Source organism: Lithobates pipiens, unplaced genomic scaffold (genome assembly GCF_037356315.1).
Source record: "Lithobates pipiens isolate NorthernLeopardFrog02 unplaced genomic scaffold, aLitPip1_a1.2 Scaffold_30, whole genome shotgun sequence".
NCBI classification, from domain to species: Eukaryota; Metazoa; Chordata; class Amphibia; order Anura; family Ranidae; genus Lithobates; species Lithobates pipiens.
In genome coordinates this window covers 46,963,641-46,982,655 of record NW_027507791.1, presented here as the reverse complement: position 1 = coordinate 46,982,655, position 19,015 = coordinate 46,963,641, and positions in this window count along the sequence as shown.

The following is a 19,015-nucleotide window of genomic DNA, read 5'->3' as shown; positions in this document are numbered from 1 at the left end:
CCACTCCTTTGTTGCCTTGGCCATGGGTTTTGGGTCATTGTCATGCTTGAATACCCATCTACGACCCATTTTCAATGCCCTGGCTGAGGTAAGGAGGCTCTCGTCCAATATTTGACAGTACACAGCCCTGTCCATCGTCCCTTTGATGCTGTGAAGTTACCCTGTCCCCTTAGCACAAAAATACCCCCTAAGCATAATGTTTCCACCTCCATGATTGACGGTGGTGTTCTTAGGGTCAAAGGCAGCATCCCTCTTCCTTCAAACATGGCGAGCTAAGTTGATGCCAAAGAGCTTGATTTTGGTCTCCTCCGACTACAACACTTTCACCCAGTTCTCCTCTGAATCATTCAGATGTTCATTAGAAAACTTCAGACGGGCTGTACATGGGCTTTCTTCAGCAGAGGGACCTTGTGGGCGCTGCAGGATTTCAGACGACGTAGTGTATTGCCAATTGTTTTCTTGGTGACTATGGTCCCACTTGTCTTAAAATCATTGACAAGATTTTCCAGTTTCGTTTTGGGCTGATTCCTCACCGTTCTTATGATCAATGAAACTCCACGATGGGATCTTGCATGGAGCCCCAGACCGAGGGAGAGTGACGGTTATTTTGTGTTTCTTTCATTTGCGAATAATTGCACCAACTGTTGTCACCCTCTCACCAAGCTGCTTGCCAATAGTCTTGTTGTAGTCCATTCCAGCCTTGTGTAGGTCTACAATCTTGTCCCTGACTTCCTTGGACAGCTCTTTGGTCTTGGCCATGGTGGAGAGATTGGAATCTGATTAATTGATTGCTTCTGTGGACAGGTGTCTTCTATACAGGTAACAAGCTGAGATTAGGAGCACCTTTAAGAGAGTTCTCCTAATCTCAGCTTGTTACCTGTTTAGAAGACACTTGGGAGCCAGAAATCTTGCTGATTGATAGGGGATCGAAATACTTATTTCACTCATTAAAATGCAAAGCAATTTATAACTTTATTGAAATGCGTTTTTCTAAATATTTTTGATGTTCTTCTGTCTCTCACTATTTAATATGAACCGACCATTAAAATTATAGACTGATCATTTCTTTGTCAGTGGGCAAACGTACAAAATCAGCAGAGGATTAGATATTTTTTCCCTCACTGTAGCTTATGTAGAAGAGCTTAGTTCTTTCCCAGTTCTGGTCCTCCTTATTGAAGTCTGAGTGCTTCTGTACAGGGGATTTTCCCATTCCAAATTTAGGTAAGGAACCTGAAGACTTCATGCCCAGCAATCCAGCCAGGAAAGTTCTCCCAGGAAGCAACCCTGCATATGGATTTCCACTAAGGCTAGGTTCACATATAAGTAGGTTGCGGACAATGCGTTTTTCTGGCGTGTTTTTCATTTTTGAACATAATTTCTTTAGGCTTTTAGCATTTTTTTCTAATAGGAAATCATGACAGTTCTTTTCAATGTGACTTCGGTGCGACTCTGGCACTCAAGTAGCATCAAAGTAGCATCAAACCTTTATGTGTCCAAAGTCGCATGTTAGGTTTAGGGTTAGGGGCTAGAATTAGGGTTAAATGTTTGGGTTAGGGTGAAAGCCTTTAGTTAGGGTTAAATGCTAGGGTTAAAGGCTAGGGTTAGGATTAAATGTTAGGGTTAGAGTTAGGGTTAGGATAAGGATTAAGCTTAGGGATAACGTTAGAGTTAAGGTTAGGGTTAAATATTTGGGTTAGAGTTAGGGTTAGAGTTACACGTAGGGTTAGATTTAGAGTTAGGGTTAAAGTTAGAGTTTCAGTTACAGTTACAGGTAGGGTTAGAGTTAGGGGTACAGGTAGGGTTAGAGTTAGGGTTAGTTAGGGTTAAAGTTAGGGTTATTTAGGGTTAGGGCTAGAGTTAGGGTTAGGGTCAAAGCCTATAACTAGGCTTAAAGGCTAGGGTTAGGATAAGGATTAAGGTTAGGGATAACATTAGAGTTAAGGTTAGGGTTAAATATTTGGGTTAGAATTTGGGTTAAAGTTACAGGTAGGGTTAGAGTTAGGGGTACAGGTATGGTTAGAGTTAGGGTTAGTTAGGGTCGGGGTTAGGGTTAAATGTTAGGGTTAACATTAGTGTTAGGTTTAGAGTTAAGGTTTAGAGTTAAGGTTAGGGCTAGGGTTAGAGTTAGATTTAGTGTTGGGGTTAGGGTTAAAGTTATTTAGGGTTAGGGCTAGGGTTATGGTTAAATGTTAGGGTTAGAGATAGGGTTGGAGGTAGAGGTAGGGTTAGGGTTAGTGATAATTGTTAGGAAGCCAGGAACCATGAATTAGATGGAGACAAAAAATGTAGTAAAATCACACCTTTTAATAAAATTTTAAAAATGGTACAGATAAGTAAACATAGACAAAACATAGCCAGGGTTCAGTAGTCAAAGCGGATAGTCAGAACAAGCCAGTAAATCAGGAAGCCAGAGATCAGTGTAGTCAAAGGCAGCAGAGAGGATCAGGAACCAGAAGGGACGTCAGCCAGGCAAGTCTTTAACAGGAACACAGCAGAGAATCTTCAGATAGGCTTGACCAAGGCGAAGGCACAGAAGAGATGAACCAGGCAGTTTGAATAGGCAAAAGGGGCTGGCTGATGAGCAGAAAATGACCACCGGGTGAGTCACTGTGGAATAAGGAGTGCTGGCAATCAACCGACAGCTGAGCAACCTGAGCTCTGAGAAGGGGAGGCTGAGCCCAGCCCTGACATAGGGTTAAGGGTAATTGTTAGCATTCTAACCTTAACAATTACCCCTAACCCTACCTCTAACCCTAGCACTAACCTTATCTCTAATCCTAACATTTAACCCTCACCCTAACATGTGACTTTGAACACATAAAGTTTCCTGCAGTACTTTAATGTGACTTTGATGCTATTTGAGTGACAGAGAGTGCACAGTTGAATCAAAGTCGCACTCCATGAACAGAACTGTCATACTTATCTATTAGCAAAAAAATTTAATAAATCACAAAACGCATGAAAAACGCAACTTGCTATTGTGGTGCAGGTCCATTGAAGTCTATTGCACGCAATCTGCTGGGGAAAAAAAGTCTCTGACCCTTTCCAAAAAAAACGCACAGGCTCAAAATGCACAGAGCCATAGGAAACCATGTTAAATGACTGTAATGTGTTTCTGAAACACACACACAAAAAAAAAACGCATGGGTGTGAACCAAAAGTAAAACAGAAGAGCAAGCAGGACCTCAGAAGTAATTATTCACCCTCCAGGCCATCATCAGTGACAGTGCGTCCATTAAGGGTGTACGTGTGCCGTCCCCTCTCTCCGGCCAGCCCCTATATATAGAAAGGATAGATTAATGCATTGGCGGGCGCCTGAATTACAGCGGCAGGGGGGTGTTTTTTCGAAGCACCTGATTAGAGCCATAGGCTCTAATAGGCTTCAATACGCTTCAAAAAAGGCACTGCGCTCAGAGTCCACCCAGGCGTGTTAGAAAAGCAAATTAATATTTGCTTTTCTAACACTGAACCACCTCTCCTCCAATCAAGAGGTGTGGATCTAATACCGATCACCTGATTGGCTGAAGGCAAAGGCGATCCCATTGGCAGAACAGGAAGAAGAGACACAGGGAGGACACAGGAGCCATCACCTGACCTGCGCTACCAGTCCCACAGCTCGCCGCCGTCACCCGCTACCTGACCCGCCACCGCGGTGGGGTAAATGCCGGGGCAGACAGCGGGCGAGTGAGGGCAGGGGGGCCACAGTGGCTGCATATTATGGGCACAGAGGCTGCATATGATGGGCACAGTTGGCTGCATTTGCTGGACACATTTGGCTGCATTTGCTGGGCGCAGTGTCTGCCTATGATGGGCACAGTTGGCTGCATATGATGGACACAGTTGGGTGCATTTGCTGGGCACAGTTGGCTGCATATGATGGGCACAGTGGCTCCATGTGATGGGCACAGTTGGCTGCAGTTGCTGGGCACAGTGGCTGCATATGATGGGCACAGTGGCTGCATATGATGGGCACAGTTGGCTGCATTTGCTATGCATAAGTGGCTGCATATAATGGGCACAGTTGGCTTCATATTATGGGCACAGTTGGCTGCAGATGATGTGCACAATTGGGTTCATTTGCTGGGCACAGTTGGCTGTATATGATGGGCACAGTGGCTGCATATGATGGGCACAGTTGGCTGCAGTTGCTGGGCATAGTTGACTGCATATGATGGGTACAGTGGCTGCATATGATGGGCACAGTGGCTGCATATGATGGCCACAGTTGGCTACATATGATGGGCACAGTTGGCTGCATTTGCTGGGCATAGTTGGCTGTATATGATGGGCACAGTGGCTGCATATGATGGGTACAGTTGGCTGCATATGATGGGCATAGTTGGCTGCATTTGCTGGGCATAGTTGGCTGTATATGATGGGCACAGTGGCTGCATATGATGGGTACAGTTGGCTGCATATGATGGGCATAGTTGGCTGCATTTGCTGGGCATAGTTGGCTGTATATGATGGGCACAGTGGCTGCATATGATGGGCACAGTTGGCTGCATATGATGGGCACAATGGCAGCATATGATGGGCACAGTGGCCACATATGATGGGCACAGTTGGCTGCATATGATGGGCAGAGTGGCTGCATATGATGGGCAGAGTGGCTGCATATAATTTGCACAGTTGGCTGCATATGGTGGGCGTAGTGGCTGCATTTGATGCCACATTGGCTGCAATTCATGGGGTTTTTTTTCAGTGTTTTTCAGAATTTTTCGCCCCCCCCCCCAAATTTTTTTTGAGCACCAGCTGCCATTGCCACCATATAAAAGAGGTTCCGTGTCCTGGGCAGCAGTCCCTTGAGGTCACTCTATTATCCACCATGGCCTTATCAGAAGCGGGCATTTGTCCTCAGCAGACCTGGATGTGTTATAAGGCCCCCAACATTTGAAGAAGCTGCTTCTATTTTAACAATCTCATTACATTTAATTCTTGCAAAAGCCTGCAAGGCGAAAATAATAAAGATGTAACATTTGTTTTATCACTCAGAGGTTACACTCATCTATGGGGCTCCAACATGACCCCTTGTGTTGGCATTTCAGCATCAGCAAAAAAGAAAAAAAGGAAAAAAGTGAGTTTGCTTTATAGGGCTCAGCAAGACAAGAGGTGCAGAGGAATAAAAGCCTAGGCTGCTGCATTTATGGGTCATGACCATGCAGTTCCCAATTCCAAGATCCTTCAAAAATGTAGTAAAAACGCACTGCAAAACGCATTCATGTATGAAATTATAAGTGTGTCTGACTTGGGAGAGTCCTAAAGGGTAAGGCAATAGAGGTAGGTGTCCAAGACTCTGAATCCAGCGAGAGTACGTTTTTTATGGGGGGAACTTTTTTTTTGGGTCTCTGTCTGTTGAAGAGGACCCTGAAAGAGGCAGAACAGGCTGGTCAATGTCGACCCCCCCCCCCCCCCCCCCAGTGTATTGATCACCAGTGATATTAAGAATACTGGGGATATGTGTAAGGAGGAAACATAAGGTGAAGGTTTATCTGCAATAGTGTGCTTATTCTTAGTGGGTGGAGAGTGGAGACTCTTCTTCTATATATGAGCAGGGTTGGCTGGAAAGGTCATCCTTAAACTCCCCAATGGTCTCTTCTATCTCTTGGGGACTCCATTCATGAGGTCTTTGTAATGAGTTTCCAGGTCTGTAAATCTACTATGCCTGTTATGAGGGATTCTCACCATCCCTGTGCTGAGTTCCCAGGTCTGCACACCTGCTGCGCCAATTATGAGGGGTTCCCACCATCTCTGTGCTGAGTTCCCGGGTCTATATACCTACTATGCCCATTATGAGGGGTTCCCACCATCCCTGTGCTGAGTTTCTGGGCGTGTAAACCTGCTGTGCCCATTATGAGAGGTTTCCACCATACATGGTCTGAGTTCCCAGGCCTGTACACCTGCTGTGCTCATTATGAGGGGTTTACACCATCTCTGTGCTGAGTTCCCGGGTCTTTACACCAGCTGTGCCCATTATGGGTGGTTTCCACCATCCCTGTGCTGAGTTCCCAGGTCTGAACACACCTACTGTAGCCCTTATGAGTGGTTTCCACCATCCCTGTGCCGAGTTCTCGAGTCTGTACACCTGCTGTGCCCATTATGAGGGATTCCCTCCAGGTCTGTAAATCTACTATACCTGTTATGAGGGATTCCCACCATCTCTGTGCTGAGTTCCCAGGTCTGTACACCTGCTGTGCCCATTATGAGAGGTTCCCACCATCCCTGTGCTGAGTTCCCAGGTCTGCACACCTGCTGTGCCCATTATGAGAGGTTCCCACCATCCCTGTGCTGAGTTCCCAGGTCTGCACACCTGCTGTGCCCATTATGAGAGGTTCCCACCATCCCTGTGCTGAGTTCCTGGGTCTGCACACCTGCTGCGCCAATTATGAGGGGTTCCCACCATCTCTGAGCTGAGTTCCTGGGTCTGTACACCTGCTGTGCCCATTATGAGGGGTTCCCACCATCTCTGTGCTGAGTTCCTGGGTCTGTACACCTGCTGTGCCCATTGTGAGGGCTTCCTACCATTCCTGTGCTGAGTTCCTGGGCCGGTAAAACCTGCTGTGCCCATTATTAGGGATTCCCACCATCTCTGTGTGGAGTTCCCATGTTTGTACACCTGCTGTGCCCATTATGAGGGGCTCCAACCATCCCTGTGCTGAGTCCCTGGGTCTGCACACCTGCTGTTGCCACCATCCCTGTGTCGTGTTCCTGGGTCTGTACACCTGATGTGCCCATTATGAGGGGTTACCACCATCCCTGTGCTGAGTTCCTGGGTCTGTACATCTGCTGTGCCCATTATGAGGGGTTACCACCATCCCTGTGCTGAGTTCCCGGGTCTCTACACCTTCTTTGCCCATTATGAGGGGTTCCCACCATCCCTGTGTGGAGTTCCCAGGTCTGTACACCCGATGTGCCCGTTATGAGGGGCTCCCACCATCCCACCCTTCAACTTTTAATAAACAGATCATCAAACATCTGGTCTGAAACACCCCTTTAAACACCCTTCATGTGAAGTGTGCGGCAACATCATTTATAGACCACAGAGAGCGCCCTCTGATGGGCGGGCACACTCACTTCTCAAACCGTGCAGACAGCAACCCCATTGACAGCAGGCATTTCTCGCAGATAGAAGAACGAACAAGTCTCCATTAGAGGCTTCCGGCGAAATAACAAAAATAAGCAAAAAGCAATTACCCAGTTGAAAGTGACAATTTGATCACGCCACATTTATTCCCGAATGCTCTCTGAGTGCCGAAATAAACATTTTTACAGGACAATTCCTCGCCGTTTCTTCCCGCGTCACACACGGGGTACCTGAGGAAGATAGATGTTAAAACGTCCGCGGCGGCAAGGCGGTAATTGGCTGAAAAACAAAACCCTCGCGCGGGTTTATAATAAGTGAATTATTTACTGGTGACCCCGGCTGAATGCTTGCCGCCGGGATAAATTATTAAACGCCGATCTGTTAGAAATATGCCATAAATAAGTAATTTGGTGCCATCTTTAAGGAGAGCGGTAAATTACTAGCTTTGCGTTCTTGGCTAAACGCTCTCTTGGGTAAATTACTCCTCGCCCCAATGACTTATGAATGAGGTCCACGTCATTGGGGGGGGGGGATTTACGGCCCGCCTTGGCAGCGATGGCATGTCCTTTAAAGCCCAGGATGGCACGTGTGACGTGGTGTGTGTGAGAGGCATGCTGGGTACAAACTGAGGTTGCTGGCGGTGGTCACAAATTCCACCCCCTCCTCATGAAACACGATTTAAATCCTTAGGCTATCATATACTGAACAGAAAGGATGGCGTGTGTTACGATGTCACGACTTCTATTTATCCCACTTAAAGCAAGATGGAGACTAATATATATATATACACTATATTCACTCAGTGTCATATTTATTCAGGCATCTTCCAGGGCAGGGCCAGGACAAGGGGGTGGGCAGAAGGGGAAGCTGCCCTGGGCACTGTGGATTCATGTGAGGTAGGGGGGCAAGGAGATTGAAGGGTGGAGATTTGTGTTGGGAGGATGAGTTTGGGGGGGGGGAGGTGGCAGGGGGTAAAAATTGTTCAAGATAGGAATTTGGAGGGGTGCTAGGAGTAGTAATTTTGGGGAGGGCGGATTTGTGTTGGGGGGGTGGGGGGAAGAGGATTTGTACTAGGAGGGGAGATTGGGGGGGTTATGCTAGAACATCTTATGTGGTAGAGGGGGAGGGGGTTTGTGCTAGGAGCGGAGGTGGGGGATTTGTGCTGGAAGGCAAGTGTGGAGGTTTGGGGATAGGATTTATGTTCAGAGCGGTAATTTATTTTTGGTGTGGGGATTTGTGCTAGGAGCGGAGGCGGGGGGTGGTTTGGGGATAGAATTTGTGTCCAGAGCGATATTTTTTTTTTTTGGGCGGGAGGGGGGGGGGGGGGGGGGATTTGTTCTAAAGTGTGAGTTGGGGGGGGATTGTGTTGAGAGGGGAGGTGATAGGATTTGTGTTTAGAGGGGTAATTTTTTGGGAGGGGGATTTGTGCTGGGAGGGATTTGCGCTGGGAGGCAAGTGTGGAGGTTTGGGGATAGGACTTGTGTTCAGAGTGGTAGTTTTTTTTTGGGGGGGGGTGTTCTAAATGTGAGATTGGAGGGGGGGATTTGTAATGGAAGGGGAGGTGATAGGATTTGTGTTTAGAGGGGTAATTTTTTTGGGAGGGCATTTGTGCTGAGAGGGGAGGTGGGGAATTTGTGCTGGAGGGGTGGGGGGTTGTGCTGAGAGGCAAGTGTGCAGGTTTGGGGATAGGATTTGTGTTCAGAGTGGTAATTTTTTGGAGTGGGATTTGTTCTAAATGTGAGATTGGAGGGGGATTTGTGCTGGGAGGGGTGGTGATAGGATTTGTGTTTAGAGGGGTCATTTTTTGGGGGAGGGGTTTGTGCTGGTAGGATTTGGAGAGAGAGAGAGGATTTGAGAAGCGGGAATGGGGGGGCAACGATTTTTGCTGGGAGAGGGGATTTCAGCAGGGGGCAGATTTGTATTGGGTGGAGAGGGAATATTGCCACCTGTCTAGAGGCTGTAGCAGGTGACTGATCTGTGTCAGTCAATTGTGAACACAGGCACCAGAATTTACATGATTATAGACTAGGACTCACCCCTGCTGTCAGTGCAGATGCGGTGTACGCTACGGCATCTGCTTGCCTTCCACCATAGATATAATTACTTCAAGTGACACACGTCTTCAGGATCCAAAAAGGGCCTTCTTAATTATGGAGACAAAAAAAGTTCCAACACTTACGCGTTTCTGCAGAAACGCATAAGGGTTGGGACCTTTTTTGGATCCTGAGGACATGTGTCACTTGAAGTAATCTTATTTACATGACTGTGTCATCCATGAGCTAATATCTCCATCCAAAAAGTAGATGGTGACCCTGGTTGATGCCTGAACAAAAGTGATTCCAACTTTATGGAGAAGCAGAGGTAGGCATTGTCGGGGGGGGGGGGGGGGGGTTACTGTGTTACTGTGACCTCTTTGATGCATTACTTTGCATGCTGCATCTAACATGAAAAACGACATCCAATGACAAATTCTTGACTACAGACAAACCACTACAATTAGCACCACATCACTACATGGAACAGATATAGGATGTGGATGTTTAAGGTGCATGTACTAATAAATTGATCTAAGGAGGTATATAAAAAATATACATTTTATTTATTAAACAATGATTAAAAAATTGGCTAAAAACAATTTCATGACAAGTACAAAAATTCCCAACATGTTTCGCCCTCAATCTGGGCTTCCTCAGGGGATGCTGTCCATGTGGAACACAAGCCTTCTAAAAGAGAAAAATATATATATACATTGATATCAAATACAAAGCATTTTTAGAACACCAACAACAGAAAATACAACAGAAAAAAAACATAAAAAGAAGTTGGATTCAATGTGGATATTCCACTCAAAGGAAATCCTGGGGTGAGTAGGGATTCCTTTGAGTTGTATATGCACATGTATGTAAATCCAAACTCTTGCTGTTGTATTTTCTACTGTTGGTGTTCTAAAATGCTTTGTATTTGATATCAATGTGTATACAGTATATAGTTATTAAGGTTGAATAAAGACACCAGTCCATCCAGTTCAACCTGAGTGAGTGTCTACCCCTATCCCTGTACATTGCACACTCACATTGGTCTCTACCCTCAAAGAGCCCACATCTAAAGTCCCCATTCACATACTAGGGCCAATTTTGGACAGAAGCCAAATAACCTACCTGCATGTCTTTGGAGTGAGAGAGGAAACCCACGCAGGCACAGGGAGAACATGCAAACTCCTGGCAGGTAGTGTCGTGGTTGGGATTTGAACCAGCGACCCTTTTTACTGCCATGTGAGAGTGCTAACCACTACACCACTGTGCCGTATATATTTTTTCTCTATTAGAAGGCTTGTGTTCCAAGTGGACAGCAACCCCTGAGGAAGCCCAGATTGAAGGTGAAACATGTTGAGAACTCCATCAAATCTGATGTCTCCATAAGCATTTTTGTACTTTTTGTACTTGTTGTGGAATTGTTTTTAGACAATTTTTGATTCATTATTTAACCAGTTGCCGACCGCCGCACGACGATGTACATCGACAGCATGGCACGGGCAGGCATATTGGCGTACATGTACGTCCCTTGCCTCCCGCGGGTCGGGGGCCCGATCAGGCCCCCGCCCAGTGCCTGCGGCGGTCGGTTTTCGTCCAGGAGCGATCCGGGACGAGGGGGCGGCCATTCATTCATGGCCACCCCCTCGCGATCGCTCCCGACGAATAGGAATCCCCCGTGACATCACTTCCTCTCCTGTAATGTAAACACAGGAGAGGAAGTGATGTATCTCTCCTCCGTGTCGGTATTTTTTGTTCCGACACGGAGGAGAGCGGATCGGTGAGTTGCACCAACACTCTACACACACAGTAGAACATGCCAGGCACACTCACACCCCCCCGATCACCCCCCCAATTACCCCTGCCCCCCAGTCACAGTGACACCAATGTCAATTTTTTTTTTTTTTTTTTTTTTTTTTGCATTGGTGTCATTTGTGACTGTAATAACTGTTAGGGCAGTTAGGGTTAGCCCCCTTTAGTTCTAATGTACCCCCCTAACCCCCCCAATAAAGGTTTAACCCCGTGATCACCCCCCGTCGCCAGTGTCACTAAGGCTGGGTTCACATTGCAGCGGTTTATGAGAACGAATGTGATTCGCACCGCACTGCAGTGCAAATCACATCCGATCTCTGTGCGATTCGAGTTCAGCCATCGCCGCACCCGCCGCACCCGCACACCCGCCGCACCCGCCGCAAATTCGCACGGGACCCTTTTTTTGGCCCGCAGCAGAATCGGATCGCATGGGTGTTCACACCATGCGATCCGAGTTTGCAGATCGCACTGCGATATGCGAACTCATCTGGGGGTGTCAGTAACATTTCACTGCACTCCCAGCAGTTCGCATAGGGCAGTGTGAACTGCCGCCGGGAGGCATGCGATGCGGGAACCCGCGGCGGATTCGCGGCGTTCCCGCATCGCTCCAGTGTGAACCCAGCCCTAATAAGCGATCATTTTTCTGATCGCCGTATTAGTGTCACAGGTGACGCTAGTTAGGCAGGTAGGTATTTAGGTTCGCCGCAGCTTTTTATAGCGCCAGGGACCCCCATATACTACCGCATAAAGCCCCCTGATTGCCCCCTAGTTAACCCTTTCACCAGTGATCCCCATATAACTGTTACAGGTGACGCTGGTTGGTTAGTTATTTTTTTATAGTTTCAGGGCACCCGCCATTTATTACCTAATAAAGGTTTAACCCCCTGATCACCCGGCGGGTGTCATTTGTGACTAATAACTGTTAGGGGCAGTTAGGGTTAGCCCCCTTTAGTTCTAAGGTACCCCCCTAACCCCCCCAATAAAGGTTTAACCCCGTGATCACCCCCCGTCGCCAGTGTCACTAAGGCTGGGTTCACATTGCAGCGGTTTATGAGAACGGATGTGATTCGCACCGCACTGCAGTGCAAATCACATCCGATCTCTGTGCGATTCGAGTTCAGCCATACAGATAGTATGGCTGAATTCGTGTCGCACCCGCCGCACCCGCCGCAAACTCGCACGGGACCCTTTTTTTGGTCCGCAGCAGAATCGGATCGCATGGGTGTTCACACCATGCGATCCAAGTTTGCAGATCGCACTGCGATAGCGAACTGATCTGGGGGTGTCATTAACATTTCACTGACACTCCCAGCAGTTCGCATAGGGCAGTGTGAACTGCCGCCGGGAGGCATGCGATGCGGGAACCCGCCGCGCATTCGTGGCGTTCCCGCATCGCTCCAGTGTGAACCCAGCCTAATAAGCGATCGTTTTTCTGATCGCTGTATTAGTGTCACAGGTGACGCTAGTTAGGCAGGTAGGTATTTAGGTTCGCCGCAGCTTTTTATAGCGCCAGGGACCCCCATATACTACCGCATAAAGCCCCCTGATTGCCCCCTAGTTAACCCTTTCACAGTGATCACCATATAACTGTTACAGGTGACGCTGGTTGGTTAGTTATTTTTTTATAGTTTCAGGGCACCCGCCATTTATTACCTAGTCTCACTAGTGTACCCCTAAATTTAGGGGTGTCTACTTTCCAAAATGGGGTCATTTGGGGGGGGTTTGTGCCATCTTGGCATTTTATGGCCTTCAAAACTGTAACGCCCTTAGAAAGCCTGAAGGCGGTGCTTGGTTTTCGGGGCCCCGTACGCGGCTAGGCTCCCAAAAAGTCCCACATATGTGGTATCCCCTGTACTCAGGAGAAGCAGCAGAATTTATTTTGGGGTGTCATTTCACATATGCCCATGGCATGCGTGAGCAATAAATCATTTAGTGACAACTTTGTGAAAAAAAAAAAAAAAGTTTGTAATTTTCCCGCAACTTGTGGCAAAATATAAAATATTCCATGAACTCAACATGCCTCTCAGCAAATAGCTTGGGTGTCTACTTTCTAAAATGGGGTCATTTGTGGGGTTTTGTGCCATCTTGGCATTTTATGGCCTTCAAAACTGTAATAGGTAGTGAGAAGTGAACTCAAAAATTTACGCCCTTAGAAAGCCTGAAGGCGGTGCTTGGTTTTCGGGCCCCGTACGCGGCTAGGCTCCCAAAAAGTCCACATATGTGGTATCCCCGTACTCAGGAGAAGCAGCAGAATTTATTTTGGGGTGTCATTTCACATATGCCCATAGCATGTGTGAGCAATATATCATTTAGTGACAACTTTGTGTAAAAAAAAAAAAAAAAAATTTTTTTTTGTCATTATTCAATCGCTTGAGGCAAAAAAAATAAAATATTCAATGGGCTCAACATGCCTCTTATCAATTTCCTTAGGGGTCTACTTTCCAAAATGGGGTCATTTGGGGGGGTTTTGTACTGCCCTGCCATTTTAGCACCTCAAGAAATGAGATAGGCAGTCGTAAACTAAAAGCTGCGTAAATTCCAGAAAACGTACCTTAGTTTGTAGATGTGACAACTTTGCGCAAACCAATAAATATACAATTATTGACTTTTTTTTTACCAAAGACATGTGGCTGAATACATTTTGGCCTAAATGTATGACTAAAATTGAGTTTATTGGATTTTTCTAATAACAAAAAGTAGAAAATATCATTTTTTTTCAAAATTTGCGGTCTTTTTACGTTTATATCGCAAAAAATAAAAATCGCAGAGGCAATCAAATACCATCAAAAGAACGCTCTATTTGTGGGAAGAAAAGGACGCAAATTTTGTTTGGGTACAACATTGCATGACCGCGCAATTACCAGTTAAAGCAGCGCAGTGCCAAAGTGTAAAAAGACCTCTGGTCATTTACCAGCAAAATGGTCCGGTCTGAAAGTGGTTAAATTAAATGTATACATATTTTTTTTAATACCTTCTTGGATCAATTTATTAGTACACACACCCTAAAAATCCCACAAGTATTCCTATATCTATACATCCAATGACAGGTCCACTTAAAAAAAAAAAAAGAAAAAAAAAAGGTGATACCTATTTATGAAATCTCCTGTCTCGGTTCAGCATTTCATTCTGATCACCCACGGGTTGTATTGTAACATTCATCGACTTTTTTTATTCAGCTGGTAAACGGTAGACGTGTGATTTAATCAGATGGCTTCTTTTTCAAGCCCCGAGAAACAAACGCGTACAACTCCATGTATGCAAAAAAATAAATTAAAAAAATAGTATATTTATAAATGAGGAGGCTAACATTTAAAATCTCCCCCTCCGAGGCACCACACATGTCGAGGTAGCGATTTTAATATTGCATGGCTCCCCACAGGCTGCAAGAGGTGATGCATTTGTAATTACAGCTATTAGTCATCGTGATCGGTAGGGGTAGGAGACCAGTGAAGTCAGCTTATGGAATATTCTGAAATAATAATAATCATCGCTCGAAATGTTAGGTGTTGGAGATGCCAAGCAGCCAATACGTGGCATTTGAAATAGTTTCCAACACAGGCTGAGCAGTTTATCCTGTTTTTCAGAGAGATAGGTAGAAATACTTCTTACAGGTGTGAGAGGAGCTTCTAAATCACATGTGGTCGGTGCAGGCTCTGTAGTGGTGGAGTCTATGAAGAGTGTGGTCTTTCCCAGTTTCCCCACAAGGAGGTGTGGAGTAATGGAGAAATATTCCCAAATCAACATTCTTCATTGTTAAGGAGGAGCCTCTGCATCACATGTCGTCTGTGTAGGTTCTGCGGAGGTGGGACCTAAGGAGGTGGAGTGGTGGAGTCTATGAAGAGTGTGGTCTTTTCCAGTTCCCCCACAAGGAGGTGTGGAGTAATGGAGCAATATTCCCAAATAAACCTTCTTTATTACTAAGGAGGAGCCTCTGCATCACATGTCGTCTGTGTACGTTCCGCGGAGCTGGGACCTGAGGAGGTGGAGTGGTGGAGTCTATGAAGAGTGTGGTCTTTCCCAGTTCCCCCACAAGGAGGTGTGGAGTAATGGAGCAATATTCCCAAATCAACCTTCTTCATTGTTAAGGAGGAGCCTCTGCATCACATGTCGTCTGTGTAGGTTCTGCGGAGGTGGGACCTAAGGAGGTGGAATGGTGGAGTCTATGAAGAGTGTGGTCTTTCCCAGTTCCCTCACAAGGAGGTGTGGGTTTCACGAAGAAACATTCCTGAATCAACATTCTCCATTACTAGTGAGGAGCCTCTGTATCACATGCGATCAGATAGGTGGAAACAAATTCTTACAGGTGTGAGAGGATTTTCTAAATCACATGTGGTTGGTGTAGGCTCTGCAGAGGTGGAGCCTAAGATGAGTATGGTCTTTCCCAGTTACTCCACAAGGAGGTGTGGGTTTCATGGAACAATATTCCCAAATCAACATTCTTCATTACTAAGGAGGAGCCACTGCATCACATGTCGTCTGTGTAGGTTCTGCGGAGGTGGAACCTAAGGAGGTGGAGTCTATGAAGAGTGTGGTCTTTCCCAGTTCCCCCACAAGGAGGTGTGGGTTTCAAGGAGAACCATTCCTGAATCAACGTTCTCCATTACTAGTGAGGAGCCTCTGTATCACATGTGATCAGATAGGTGGAAAAAAATTCTTACAGGTGTGAGAGAATTTTCTAAATCACATTTGGTTAGTGTAGGCTCTGCAGAGGGGGAGCCTAAGATGAGTCTGGTCTTTCCCAGTTTCCCCACAAGGAGGTGTGGGTTTCATGGAACAATATTCCCAAATCAACATTCTTCATTACTAAGGAGGAGCCTCTGCATCACATGTCGTCTGTGTAGGTTCTGCGGAGGTGGGACCTAAGGAGGTGGAGTGGTGGAGTCTATGAAGAGTGTGGTCTTTCCCAGTTACTCCACAAGGAGGTGTGGAGAATTAGAGCAACATTCCGGAATCAACATTCTCCATTACTAGTGAGGAGCCTCTGTATCACATGTGATCAGATAGGTGGAAAAAAATTCTTACAGGAGTGAGAGGAGCTTCTAAATCACATGTGGCTGGTGTAGGCTCTGCAGAGGTGGAGCCTAAGATGAGTCTGGTCTTTCACAGTCACTCCACAAGGAGGTGTGGGTTTCATGGAGCAATATTCCCAAATCAACATTCTTCATTACCAAGGAGGAGCCTCTGCATCACATGTCGTCTGTGTAGGTTCTGCGGAGGTGGGACCTAAGGAGAGTCCTGTCTTTCCCAGTTCCCCTACAAGAAGGTGTGGGTTTCATGGGGCAACATGCCAAATTTAACGTTTCCATAACTAGTGAGGCGACATTCCAAATTCAACGTTTCCATTACTAGTGAGGAGCCTCTGAATCACATGTGGTCGATGTGGGCTCTGCAGAGGTGGAGCCTAAGAAGAGTCCGGTCTTTCTCAGTCCCTCCACAAAGAGCTGCGGCTTTCAAGTAGTGACATTCCCAAATCAAGTTTATTCATTACTAGTGAGGAGCCTCTGCATCACATGTCATCTGTGTAGGTTCTGCGGAGGTGGGACCTAAGGAGAGTCCTGTCTTTCCCAGTTCCCCTACAAGAAGGTGTGGGTTTCATGGGGCGACATTCCAAATTCAACATTTCCATTACTAGTGAGGAGCCTCTGAAACACATGTGGTCGATGTGGGCTCTGCAGAGGTGGAGCCTAAGAAGAGTCCGGTCTTTCTCAGTCCCTCCACAAAGAGCTGCGGCTTTCAAGTAGTGACATTCCCAAATCAAGTTTATTCATTACTAGTGAGGAGCCTCTGCATCACGAGTGGTCATTGTAGGCTCTGCAGAGGTGGAGCCTAGGAAGAGTCTGGTCTTTCCCGAACCCTTCACAAGGAGGTGTGGATTGAAAGGAGCGACATTCCCAAGACATTGTCCTCCATTACTAGGGAGATGCCTCTGCATCACATGAAGTCTATGTAGGTTCTGTGGAGGTTACAGAGTGTGGTCTTTCCCAGAACCCCTGCAAGAAGGTGTGGGTTTCAAGGAGCGACATTCTCAAATCAACATTCTCTATTACTAGGGAGGAGCCTCTACATCACATAACATCTGTGTAGGCTATGTGGAGGTGAGACCTAAAAAAGCCTGGTCTTACCCAGTTCCCCTACAAGGAGGTGTGGGTTTCAAGGAGCGACATTCTCTATTACTAGTGAGGAGCCTTTGCATCACATGTGGCTGGTGTGGGCAGGAGCCTAGGAAGAGTCCAGTCTTTCCCAGGACCTCCTCAAAGAGGTGGGAGTTTCAAGGAGCGACATTCCCAAATCATTTGCAATCTCAAGCAATTGCCCCTGACTCCCCGCCTTCATGGAAATACTTGTTACAGGTATGAGAGGAACCTCTGTTTCACATGAGGTCAGTGTAGGCTCCGTGGAGATGGAGCCTAAGAAAATTCCAGTCTCCTTCAATACCCCTGCAAGGAGGTGTGGGTTTCAAGGAGCAACATTGCCAAATAACCGTTCTCCACCGCTACTTTACTTAATAAATTCACACAGCGCATTACATACTGCATAGCTCTCAACTGTCCCTGATTTGGAACAATGTCCCTCTATCCCTCATTCCTCCTCATTTGTCCCTCATTTTGGTCTGATCCATATACCTGTATATAAAAATGCACTATTTATATATCAAAAAGTGTTTCCCAGTGCTAAAACTTTCATCCAGTTTCTAAATTGTTGCATTTGTACATCTCAAAAGCCAATATAAAGGAATAGATGTGTTAAAAAAAAGCACTCGTAGGTTTAATTAATAATTATTTTGTATAATTCTCTTTTAAGGGGAGCGTGGCCAGGGTTGTGTCCTATGCCTACACACTTTTGCTAATAGGTGTCCCTCATTCCCATCTCAAAAAGTTGGGAGGTGTGCATACTGTACATTCACATCAGTGCCTGCCCTCATGGAGATACTTGTTACAGGTGTGATAAGAGCCTCTGCAGAGCTTACTGTAACCACATGTGATGCAGGAGCCTAAGAAGGGTCAGTTCAGGATTCCCCCCCAGGGAGGTGTGGGTTTCACACAATTTAGAAAAAGGCATTGATTCAAACCAGTAGGAGTGGAAGGAACCTAGAGTAACCGATATAAGCCCATGCAAGTACAGGGCAGAGCATGTAAACTCCATGCAGATCAGGGCCGTCTTTAAGGCTGGGCCCTGTCATTGTTGTGGGGCCCAGCCCCAACAATGCAGAGGTAGGTAGAGAAGGAATTACAGTTTGGGGTGCACAGGTGAGCAAGGAGGGGATGTATGGAGGTAAGGAAGGTGGATGCAAAGATGAGCAGAGAAGGTAGGTAGAGTTAAATGGGTGGAGGGTTGGAGTGAAGAGGATGGAGGAGGTTTGGGGGGCAGAGGTTAGCAGGGGTTTTAGGATGCAAAGGTGTGCTGACAGAGCAGATAAAGATGTGGGTCGCATTTAGGGCAGCCCAATTATTTCAATGGGCTGCTCTATGTGCTAGAAATGGGGAAGGAAGTCCTTAACGCTTTTTCAAAATCACACGGTTGCACAGCACATGTCAGCAGGTGCGTGAGGTGGTCATTAACAATTAATGGCACTGCTGTGTATCTGCTAAAGGGCAGCAGGTTTCTGTGTTGTAAGGAAACCGATTTTTTCATGCGTTCCTGACACACACAAATGTGAACGTAGGCTAAATGTCCCAGTGTGAAGGTTCCCCTTACATTAGTGGTGAGTGTAAATCCCTCCATACATTGGTGGTTACTGTGAATGCTCCTATTACATTAGTGGTCAGTGTAAATCCCCTTTATATTGGTGGTCAGTGTAAATCTTCTCATTACATAGGGGCTTGGTGTACAATCCTTTTATTCACACTAGTGACCAGTGTGAAGGTCCCCCTTACATTAGTGGTCAGTGTAAATCCCTCCATACATTGGTGGTTACTGTGAATGCTCCTATTACATTAGTGGTCAGTGTAAATCCCCTTTACATTGGTGGTCAGTGTAAATCTTCTCATTACATAGGGGTTTGGTGTACAATCCTTTTATTCACACTAGTGACCAGTGTGAAGGTCCCCCTTACATTAGTGGTCAGTGGAAATCCCTCCATACATTGGTG